The sequence below is a fragment of the Corvus kubaryi genome, unplaced genomic scaffold (assembly GCF_017639235.1).
Source record: "Corvus kubaryi isolate FWS band 111438036 unplaced genomic scaffold, C.kubaryi_AGA036_p1.0 68, whole genome shotgun sequence".
Taxonomy (NCBI): domain Eukaryota; kingdom Metazoa; phylum Chordata; class Aves; order Passeriformes; family Corvidae; genus Corvus; species Corvus kubaryi.
The window spans coordinates 3424019-3433597 of NW_024582056.1; the positions used below are offsets into that span (position 1 = coordinate 3424019).

At 38.0% G+C, this 9579-nt stretch overlaps 1 long non-coding RNA gene across 1 annotated transcript in view; it reads left to right on the forward strand.

The window, feature by feature from the left end:
* The window catches only part of LOC121674494, a 223795-nt gene extending 214517 nt beyond the window's left edge, over positions 1-9278 (forward strand). The window contains exon 3 of the long non-coding RNA XR_006019642.1: positions 9233-9278. This is a non-coding gene — a long non-coding RNA (uncharacterized LOC121674494). The remainder of the gene's footprint in view (positions 1-9232) is intronic.
* The last annotated feature ends 301 nt before the right edge of the window (positions 9279-9579 follow it).

The following is a 9579-nucleotide window of genomic DNA, read 5'->3' on the forward strand; positions in this document are numbered from 1 at the left end:
CCCCCCCCCCAAACCCCCCAAAAACAAACAAACAAGGAAGAAGACCCAGCCCAACTCACCCTAAGTTATAATTTATGCAGGTGGCACAGTTAAATTTGGTTGAATTTTTCTGGAACAGGATAGGAGCAAAGTTGTGCAACTCACACAGGAAAAAGATGTAGAAACAGTAATCTTCAGTTGATGGGATACAATGAGTAACTGGAGATAGAAATGAAAAGACCGGAAAGGTCTGTATGTAGTCTCTACCTCAGCAGAAAATAAAAGTCTGTGTGCTTAGTGACAGAAGATCAATACTGGTTTCCACAGTTTACCTTCACTGTAGTGTGGCTCAGCTATACACCAGCTAAGTTATAGACATGATTGTGATTTTATCTCTGCATGTAAAACAGTAATTTGACAATGGTGACTGTTTCCATAGCTATTCTTGATTTGGTGGCCCTACTTGCCAGGAAGTCCTCCAGACCAAAGAAGCACATTTATATTTGAAAAAATCATACAGTTTTGCTGTTCTTGTGATCTCTTATGCAATCATGTAAATTATTTTACTCTTTGTAAGCATAATATTCACACTCCAATAAGGCTAAAAATCCATACCGAGAAAAAAACATTCAGGCTTGTTATCATCCTGTGCAATGTGCTGGTAAGAAAGGATGCTGCTGCAGTAAGCTGGTAACCCCTACCTTTCATGCAGAAAGGGAACAGAGATCAAGGTTTAAAGGGATGACTAAGTTTCCTGGATTTTCTTTCTTTAGAAATTTTACCGTAGAATTATTTCATATTTGAACTGGGGAGTCGTACCTGTGCATTTTTACAGATATTCTGAACCAGAATCAATTCAGAGTATGTTTATCCCTTCACAAAAAGGAAGCCCTAATCAGATATTTTTCTTAATGGTTTCATTTTGATATTATGTTACAATCATATATTTCACTTACAAAAATAAAATAAAATGGAGCAGCAGGCATAGTTTTATGCCCTTAGAACTGCCCAGGGTGATTTTTTAAAAATTAAGTCAACACTGAAAAAGATGAAAGTTAAATGCCAAAACTCAACTAAAATTGCTGAAACAAAATTATTTTTCCAGATGAAAATTGAAAAAGGAAAAAAAAAATTCTGATTAGACCAAAATGAGAGTGACAAGCTGTTAGGGTCCTCTTTGAAATTGCCTCTTCCACAGAGCTCATCACCACCAGAGCAAAAAGCTAGAGAGAGGTCATGGGCATGGGAGAATGACTGGGTCCATCAGTTTTCATGTAAGAAATATATCCTCACATTAATGGAAATTACATTTATTTTATCATATCACTTATCTTTGACTATACTGAGAACATCAGCAATCTTAGCAATAAGCTGACTGAAATCCTGAAGCTATGTTGCCAGACTTTCTACAATAAAATTAATCTTACAAACTCCTCAAAAATAAAAGCAATCTCCCAGAATTCCTGAGGTTCCTTCCCGACAAAAAGTCATGATTACTTTGATGGTGAGGCTGTGGTGATATAGGGAGAAAAAAAAATTATAGCCCATCACCTCTCACTGTTCAAACCTGCTCTTCAAAATATGAGAAATAAACATCTGAAGGATCAAAACAGTCCTGGTGTTTTAGCAGACAGATACCTGCTTCACTGTAGGAGGTCCATGAAGCACTTACATGCAACCTAATCTCTCAGTATAAAATTTAATCAGTTTATAGAACACTGAGCATATTCTCTCACCTAGAGTATGAATCAAAAATTGATAGGACATGTTTTCAAGTATATAAGAAAAAATTATTTTATGTGCTAAATACAATGAGCAGTTTCTGAATATTCCCATATTTTGAAACAAAACACCATTATAAGTAAGCACATTACACAGCTGGGAGAAGTTACTGTATGCATATCTTATTGAGAGACAAAAATATCTTCTTAGGCTGTGATTTTGAAAGCAATTCTAAAGGTGGCAGTTTCCATCTCAGTGACAGTTGGAGCTAGTTGGGGTGCTTGAGGGTTGAAGGAAACCTTCTTGTATCTCAAATAGACCCGTGAGCTCTGAACCACCAGCTGACAGTAGCTTGTATAGACTGGGGTCTGAAGCCTTCTGGAAGGGTGAAGAGGCACATCCAGAGGATAATACAGGGCAGGCCAAGCAATTTCTTGGTAAAAGCACGCAGATGGACACAGACCATTTGAAGGAAGGATGGAAGGAAGTTACACTGTGCTCTTCCCTCATCCAGTTCTTGCAAAGCCTCCACAAATATTGCCACAATTCAAATAATGCTCCTCCACCCTAAAGTTTTCATAGATGCGCTCTGGGTATGCATGTTTACACTGCATATCTGGTTTGTATAGAAAACAGCTGGAGTTCAGCTGAAACAACATGAAGCTGATACTATGTTGTGGCTGCTTAGTTTACAGAAAGGAAAAAAAACAAACAAGCCCAAAACAAAACCCAACCACACAGTTTGTGAGTTTATTCCTGTGACCACCAGCCCATATAACCATGACAGAGGGAACAAGATGTCATTTCATGACCAGGAAGATTGGTCACTAACTTCAGATCACATTCATCCCTCCTCCACAAAACAAAGATGTCTCAGCATTTAGATAGCAGGCTGTTTGAAAAGGTATCAACTGGGGGATGGGAGAGGAAGACACAGAGTAGGAAAAGAATGAAAACCATATTTTGACTTTAACACTGAAAACCACTACAGGAAAACATTTACAGAATCCAATATTATTAAAAACATTTCTGTTAAAATGACTGCAGTTTGAGTCAGACTTCTAAGACACATTGATGTATCAATTATATTATGTCATATCTTTATTTTTAAACAGAACCAATATGACATTTTTCAAGTGTCAAAATCTTTATTTAGTTATCAACACATGAATTATATTTCACTTTTTTTTTCACTCCGCACTATGTGACAGTGTTGCGGTGGTTAAGTCCACTTTACACCCCTCAAGTTGCCTTAAAAGTGGTCTCTCCTTACAACACTGTGCTAGAAAGTTCTCCCTTTGTCTAGATTCTGCTGGTCACTGGCCCTCTCCCCCCTCCTATCCCTTTTCCCATTGGTCCCTGTTATATCATTCAACCTCTGTCCCCTAGCCCTCAGACTATTGGTTTTGGATTCTCTGCCTGCCTTTGGGAGTTTTTGGGATAAAATGGGTGGGGGCTTTCTTTTTGGTTGTTCTTTCTTGCCTCTGTTCCCTTGGGGGTGTTGCCACTAAACTCCTCGGAACTGCATGCAGAGAACCCCTCTCGCCTCTCTGTCTCCGGTTCGTGCACAGACCGGGTGTGTGAGCGGCTGTTCGTGACCATCTGCGAAGGTGAGATCGTGTGCACATGTAGGTGCTGGCAGAGCGCTGCCTAAGCGTGTCCATGAGGGACTCTCTAGGGACAAATGCAGCATCGATCCACCAAAGCCCTTTCTTTATGACAGCAACTTAAGAGAACACAGTAGCTCGCTTTCTTTTTATTCAACTCTAGCCTTACATGATGTAGTACAAAAACTAGCCAATAAAAACAACCAATAAAAGAAATTACTGCAGTAATGATTCATAACTCTCACTGGCTACTAACACAAGAAAAATAGCAGTAATGGTTTGCATGTAAAAATACAGTGGTTCATTTTTAAATTTCAGTTTTATCTGCCAGAGTCAAAAGTCTTCCAAGATGAGTCTGTGTTGTATGAAGCAGCTGTAGACCTAAGTTCTGTGGCTTCCAGCAAGAGAACTAGAATGATAGTCAGGAAGACATGCAGAATAAAGTCCAGCAACAAAATGCCTGTGGATTTTCAAAATGCTATTTTAAAATGTAACGATCAACTTCCATAGTTTCTTTATTAGCAAGCAATTACTCTGCAAAGTTCTTGAATAGATAACATGGGCAGTAGGGATGTTAATGAGAAATATTTCAGCCTGAATAGGTACAAAAGGAAAATGCTATTTGATTCTCTATTTCACTGAAAGTCTGAAAAGGCAGGTTACCATATTTTGAAATGTCTGTGTGCAAGGCCTCATTTGATACTTTTCATTTCTATGACCAACATAAATCATGGAAAGGAGTACAATCAAGTGACATACTGAACTTAGAAATGTTTGGATGATGTCTATGTCTTATGAGCACACATTGACTTGCCAGCATACAATTAGAACTTTAAAAATAAAATTGCATGAAAGCACATATGCTGTATGCATTTTAATTTTCTATTTTTATGCCACAGAGGCTGTGTTTTGTGGTCTCAGCTGAAGACTTAATTACAGCTTTTTCCTTACTCAACCACTGCCACCAAAGAGATCTGCAAAAGAATATATCAGTATTTAAAAAGAGAAGGTAAGAGGGTCTTCAGAAACAAAATGTCTGTAAGTAGGAGATGGCAATAACAACATTTAAGAAATTAGTTTAACTTATCCTTCTATATGAGGGCAGGGAGCCCTGTATTTTGCTGAGTTTTGACAGGAGCCATGGAGCAAGGTGCCCTGTGCTGTAACAAGTGTCTCCTGAAATGACTGATATTGTCAGCTTTATATGATATTCACAATTCAGCCATTTCCTTAAAATAAATTCTTCATGGTTTGGTTTACTTTGACACATGCTGTGATATGATGCTGCTTGCTATAAAAATAAAAGAGTTGGAGAGAGAATAGCACAACTCCTTTGCTTAAAGCATCTGCTCTTCTATGTATGTAGTTTTTAGCCTCAGTGAAAAAGTGGCAATGACAAGTTATAGTATTTGAAACCTACTACTTCAGGAAAGTGGAAGGTCACAAATAAGCTTAAACTATTTATATATATATATACACACAAGTCAAATAAGGAAAATTGGATAATTTCCAATGTGTAATTTTACAACTAAAAAATCAATCTTATCCGCCAAATTCTCTCCAATACTGGCACTCTGTCATTAGAATGAATCTGAATTTCAAACTACGTTTTATTATTGCCAGCTGTCTACCTACAATGCTTTGATGATGACAATTCAGACTTAACTAAACATCTACAAGATAAAATGGACATACTCCAGTGGATAAATAGATAAAAAAATCTTTTCTGAGGAAAAAGCAGTCTTTATACAAGGAAAAGAGATGTACCTGGTCACTTTTGTCTTTCCCTCCCTCATTTTCTTGGTTGGAGTGATGAAACATTGACCATTGACCACTTGTTGCCATGGCCCTGGCTGATCCAACAAAGAGGGTGAAGAGAAACATGCAACAAGTCAAAAGACATTCTCACACAAGCAAAGCTACACTTGGTGGAAGGACTGCATTTTCACAAAACAAACAAACTTCTAACAAATGCAATTTGCATCGCTCACAAAAACAAAAGGTCATCATTAAGGTCTATACACTTTAATTTTTTTTAGGTAATAGTAAGGATGTTTCTTTAACAGGATTTTTGTTTATTGGTTTTCTTGTGTTAAATACATAGTAGCCATTCCATAATTGTGTCTTAGAATTATCTTTGTTGTTGTTATATTTTCATATAATATGTGTCTATCTCAGTTGTCTTGCAGACATGGAATATGGCAGCTTTTTCAGTAGAATCAGATTCTTCATCACATGCTAAAAAACCTTTTCAGATATCTAGATACCAGAGCCCATTACAAATTGATCAGCACACAAAAAAGCCCAGGAGTCTCTTGAGAGGACTAGAGTTAATGAAGTATAAAAACCCCAACATTTCCCAAGTATCTTATTTACTCATGTGTACTGCATGTCACAGGTTACATTTGCTCTAAAGGGGTTAAATATTAGCTGAGTTACTTACAAAGATCCTTACAGACCTGGACCTGCCCCCTATAAAGTCACTCTAAGGAATATATGAAAACATCAGTACTTAACACCATCAAGCCCTGGTATTTTGTTTGCTAAATAAAAATATTCTGAACTTTGTAAAAAGTCATCTCTACCTCTCAGTTATTTGTTAATGAGCTATTATAACAGCTGGTATTTATTTGTCTTCCATTAATTTGATTTTTTTAAGATCCTTTTGTTTAATCCGTAGCTGTAAAAAAGCACATTATTTATAAAAAACAAACAAAGAAGCAGACAGCACCCACCCTCCAAAAAAACCCCTTCAAACCAAATTCCAAAACAAAAAAAATCATCGCTAGACACAAGGCAGCAAAACTAGGCAAGAGGGAATACACAGGTGATAAGCTGAGCCAGAGACTATGTTGTACCTGTTTTGTACTCTAGGTCATGATTTTTTTGAAGTAATGTTCCATGTGCAAGAGTATTTTCTGCCTTTCCTCAGTGCAAAAAAAATCGTACTCTTAGAAACACCGGTGCAAAAGTAAAAGGATACCTCCTAATACTTAGGAAGAAACTACATTTCTATAGAGATATGGATGCATGACTTTTAAGAGAGCACTGTATTACTATGCTTAGTTTGTTCTCTCTGGCAAGGACAACATATTTTGAATCTCACATGTGTTTTGACATACTTTGTGAGTTGGTGGTATCTGGTGTAGCAGTACATAAAGCATGAATTAATGATTCACACAGCTCTGATGTCTCTGAGAATCATGTTGAAATATACTACTAACTCCTCAGTATGAAACTCATATTGCAAGCACAAGGGTGGTAACATCTGTGTGTTCTGAGCGTGCATTTCCTATTTTGTGGAGGAAACAGGGTGTGCAATATTCTCTGGATTGTCATCCATGCTAAAAAGCTTAGGATTTTAAGACCCTAATTTACCATTACTAAAATTTGATTCCAAAAACATGTTAAAAAAATGGTAAAATATCTATTCAGGAGGTAGAACTTATTTGTAAACTGAAATTTCGCTTCACTGTAAATATATACACAAAAACCATCTAAATTATATATCTTGCTGTTTCGTAGAATATACAGAACTGCCAAAAGACTATTTATGCAATAAACCCCCAAAGCGATAAAAAGGTGAAATTAACACAATGCAGTAATATGGATGAATTCTCCTTGTTGTGACTTACCCAAATCACAAGTTGTAATATACATCTATATATATATTGCACTACCTCTGTACTCTTCTTTAGCTGTATCCATTTCTACTATTTATTAAAGAAAAAATATTTATTTTTTTTTCCTTTGTATACACAGACTATTCCAAGCAACCATTAGACTTGATCATGAAAGTGAAACTGATGGCAAAATTCTGCTCCTGAACCCAGGATTGTGTGGTCCTTAAGCTGGCTTTAAAAAGAGCAGAACTTGAGAAGTCTCCCACTGTCAGACAGGAGGTTCCAGAATTCTGAAGAAATTACCAAGACTAACGTCTCAGAAACTTCTGACCAACCAAATGTTGGTGTGTTGCCAGCAGAATTTGAAATCCATAAGGAGTTCTATGGTTTAAGCATTTCTCTCACTCAGAATCAAAATGAAATATCACACATACTTGATATTTTTTTAGTAGCATATATAAACCACAACCATAGAACATGAGGCAGAAGGAGGCGTATGGAGATTGATAGGCAAACATCAGTTATATCAACATTTGTGGCACATGTGTCTCACCTGTTCTTAGACATCGCCATTAGCAGGACACTACCATGTCTCTGAGCAATCGATTCCAGTTCATTATTTCTTTTGGTAATAGTAAAATAATTTGTATTTCCACATTGAACTATAGATATAATCTGGAAGAAGGAAATTAATTTTACGGCTTGAGAAAGGTTGAAACATTTTGGCTTTTTTTCCTAAAGAAACCGTGAAAAGTTCAAATTTGATGGAATGATGCTTTCTAAACAAAAAATAAATCTGGAATTTTAAAATTAATTTTGAGTTCTACTCTGTAAATATCTCCTATTTAGCATTGTACCATTTTACTTTCCAATTGATTACAGATACAGACTCATTTTCTGTCATATAAGAACTTGTATTTAAGCATTAGGAGAGGAAATAATTATTCTTAACAATAGAAATCCACTGTAATTTTCATTGGATCTATTCTAGAATGGAGAATTGTTTTTATCCCCTGAAAGTTTCATTTCTTTCCATTGATTGTGTCTGAGAAACTAATTCTGATCCCTGTGCTATAAGTATTTATATTTTGCAGAGTCAAACTCTACTCAAGTCACCACTGTTAATGCTGGACAATATTTCATGGAGTACCAACTCTACTATTGTTCAGGAACAACATCAGTGTCTCAGATGAATTCACTGACTGAACTAGTATTGCTGCACATCACACCTGGGTATTTTGCCACCAACCTCAATGTGCCTCTTGCTGTGTGAAGTCCTTTCGAGCAGTAACTCCCCTGCCAGCTTGAGCACTATTACAGAATAAAGAGTTCTCAGTGTCACAGCAGGTGAGGCAACTAACAGAGACTTCAGTCCTTAGTCTCTAGTTCTTACTGAATTGTAAAGGAGTCCTTTTTTCAAACTTTTCTTTACAGAGTTATGAAAAGTTTCCTACATATAAGTACATATCCACAAGACAAAAAATATATGGTGTCCAGAAAATCAATTATTACATGTTTGTAATTACATTTACATTTCTATGATTTAAGTCCATAAAGTCCTGCTTCGGTCTCCAATTAAGCAAACAAAAAAAGGTTGCATGGCTTTCAAAGGCACTGTGTTCTTAAAAGTGCAGTTTTTTTCACATGCAACCTTTCTGAGAACTCCGGACTCCCATAATTCTCTTTCCATGCGTCAGGGACCGAAATACTATAGTTTATTACTTAAACATTTTCTTGAAGGACTTTTAATACTGTATTACAGAAGATACAGAGAAGACTACCACACCCCGGATGGGGCCCTGACGGAGGCCTGACACCACTCGCTGATGAAGATAAGATAAAGTAACAGCTCAGGGCTGGGGACATTCACAAAGCACAGGCTTAACACCTCCAAGGTGGAGACCACAGCCCCAGGGCTATCAGCTGCCAGGCTCCAACAGACCCTCCACCAAAGGGCAGGAGGAGGAAAGGCTTTGGGTATTTTGGAAAAGCCTGTGGTCAGAGGTGCCGTGACTGCCCTCCTCCACTGTGCAGAGGAGCCCAGCTGAGGGATCCTCACCTGGGGGGGGAAGCTTATCCACAGCAGAAGGGGGTGACATGGCCCATCACAGGGGTCCCTAGACCCTGTACCAGAGCACCAGAGATGATGCAACCAACCCTCAGTGTTGCAAGGGACAGTGTCAAGCTGGCCCCTGCAAGAGAGACATGTGGGCGTTCCCACCTGGCCCACAGCGTGTATTAATCCATGGGATTCTGCACTCTTCAGTGTGGCATGTGGTGGTGTGGCCACGGTGGCAACAGGGGACCCTCACCACCAGCAGACCGGATGGAGGGGAGCAACGAGACATCATTGGGACCCTCGGATGGGTGATCTGCTTCCACCTAACCCCTGTCACCTCTCCCTGTTCCCCCGCCCCCCACGCACACTTCTTTTTTTTCATTTCTTTCTCTCTTTTCTCTTTCCTTCTCTTTGCCTCTCTACTATCAAATAAAATACATCCATTTTTTGGCATCAACATCTAACCTCGTTTGGTTTTAATCTCGTTTCTGGGAATATTTTGAGCCTTCTAAGTTCTTTCCAGTTTATGCACAGACTTAGCTTTCTTTGCTTTTCTGAGTTTAAACCAGATCGTAACACCATGTCTGAT